The 1,875-nt window shown below is 40.1% G+C and overlaps 1 long non-coding RNA gene across 1 annotated transcript; it reads right to left on the bottom strand.

Moving 5' to 3' along the window:
- Nucleotides 1–414: 414 nt before the first annotated feature.
- LOC104960185 (uncharacterized) lies at nucleotides 415–778 on the bottom strand. Its single transcript, XR_799960.1, has 2 exons — nucleotides 628–778; nucleotides 415–487 (listed from the first exon to the last, which is right to left on the bottom strand). It is a non-coding gene; the product is annotated as an uncharacterized lncRNA (long non-coding RNA).
- Between the last annotated feature and the right edge of the window lie 1,097 nt (nucleotides 779–1,875).

Raw genomic sequence — 1,875 nt, 5'->3', positions numbered from 1 at the left:
CAACTCCGGGGACTTCCGGCCGGGGACTTCGGGCGGCAGTATACGCCGTGAAGTGATTTGCAGCCTGCCAGTAAACCCAAAGCAGAAGAAGAAGAAGTGACGTCAGCGGCTTCATTTGCGTAATCTTCCCTCAGGGAACTTATTCCGGTGTGAACGAGATCTGTACTTAGTGCCCTGGGGTACTAAGAGCCGGGGCACTAATTGCCGGCACTAAGTAGAGCAAAGTACTTGGTGTGAAAGCGGCTATAGTATGGAATAGGAACCAAATCAGAAACATGACAGATTGACACTGAAATATTGCCATGTTTTAGTGTCTGTTGATTGTTATGCGACTGCAGATTTTTTATGAATGGTCCTTGATCAATAATCCATCTGTAACCATGTTGATTTTCCTTTACTGTCACTGTCTACTTACCACTTGGTTCTGAGCCCAGATGGACACCACTCCACTGGAGATGGAAGCGATAATTGGACGGACAGGATGCCACTGGACAGAGGTCAAAGGTGAGATGGGTAAATTGTCAGATTTTAAACAACATTGTGTCACAATATTATTAAAATTCCATGGAAACATAGTTTGTAAAGGTTTACTTCTCCGAACAGTGAACCCGTTTTTGAGATCCTTACCGCCACATCCAGCAGCAGCTCTCCTCTGGTTCCATGAAGGATCTTCACCAGGTTGCCGATGCTCTTCTCCCAGATGTAGAGCGCGTGCTGCCGGGCAGAACCGGCCACGATGTACTCGCCATCGCCGGAGAAACAGCAACGCTTCCACGGAGTCCTGAATGCAGAATACACAGATAGATTACATAAACAAATAGATCGGAGGAAAACACGCTAAGATTATCGAGTTAAATTAAATCAATTTCAAGTTAAAATATTACAAATCATTACATCTTAATTGTTACTTTAAATGCAATTAGGAACATTTAAGTTTACAGAATTACCCACAGCTATCGATGCATATTGTTACAAGAAAATAACTATTTTAGTTTTTTGTAAAGCACTTTGAATTGCCTTATGTTGATATGTGCTATATAAATAAACTTTTGTTTTTTACACCAGTTATTGTAACACCAAATGATGTTGAAATGAAGCATTTGTTTCAAGGTATATATTGAGATTCAAGCATATTCCTAACTTTAAAAAATAAATAAAAAATAATATAATAACAGCCTTCAAAATAAAAAAATAAGCCTGTTCTACATGTTGAAGACTTTGTATGAACCCTGATACAGTGGGGCAAAAAAGTATTTAGTCAGCCACCAATTGTGCAAGTTCTCCAACTTAAAAAGATGAGAGAGGCCTGTAATTTTCATCCTAGGTATACCTCAACTATGAGAGACAAAATGAGAAAAAAAAAAAAATCCAGAAAATCACATTGTCTGATTTTTAAAGAATTTATTTGCAAATTATGGTGGAAAATAAGTATTTGGTCACCTACAAACAAACAAGATTTCTGGCTCTCACAGACCTGTAACTTCTTCTTTAAGAGCCTCCTCTGTCCTCCACTTGTTAACTGTATTAATGGCACCTGTTTGAATTCGTTATCAGTATAAAAGACACCTGTAAACAACCTCAAACAGTCACACTCCAAACTCCACTATGGCCAAGACCAAAGAGCTGTCAAAGGACACCAGAAACAAAATTGTAGACCTGCACCAGGCTGGGAAGACTGAATCTGCAATAGGTAAGCAGCTTGGTGTGAAGAAATCAACTGTGGGAGCAATTATTAGAAAATGGAAGACATACAAGACCACTGATAATCTCCCTCGATCTGAGGCTTCACGCAAGATCTCACCCCGTGGGGTCAAAATGATCACAAGAACGGTGAGCAAAAATCCCAGAACCACACGGGGGGACCTTGTCAATGAC

This window comes from Notothenia coriiceps, unplaced genomic scaffold, assembly GCF_000735185.1.
Source record: "Notothenia coriiceps isolate Sejong01 unplaced genomic scaffold, NC01 NC01_scaffold00031606, whole genome shotgun sequence".
NCBI lineage: Eukaryota > Metazoa > Chordata > Actinopteri > Perciformes > Nototheniidae > Notothenia > Notothenia coriiceps.
The sequence above is the reverse complement of the archived record's forward strand: the minus strand, read 5'-3'. Positions and strand labels throughout refer to the sequence as shown.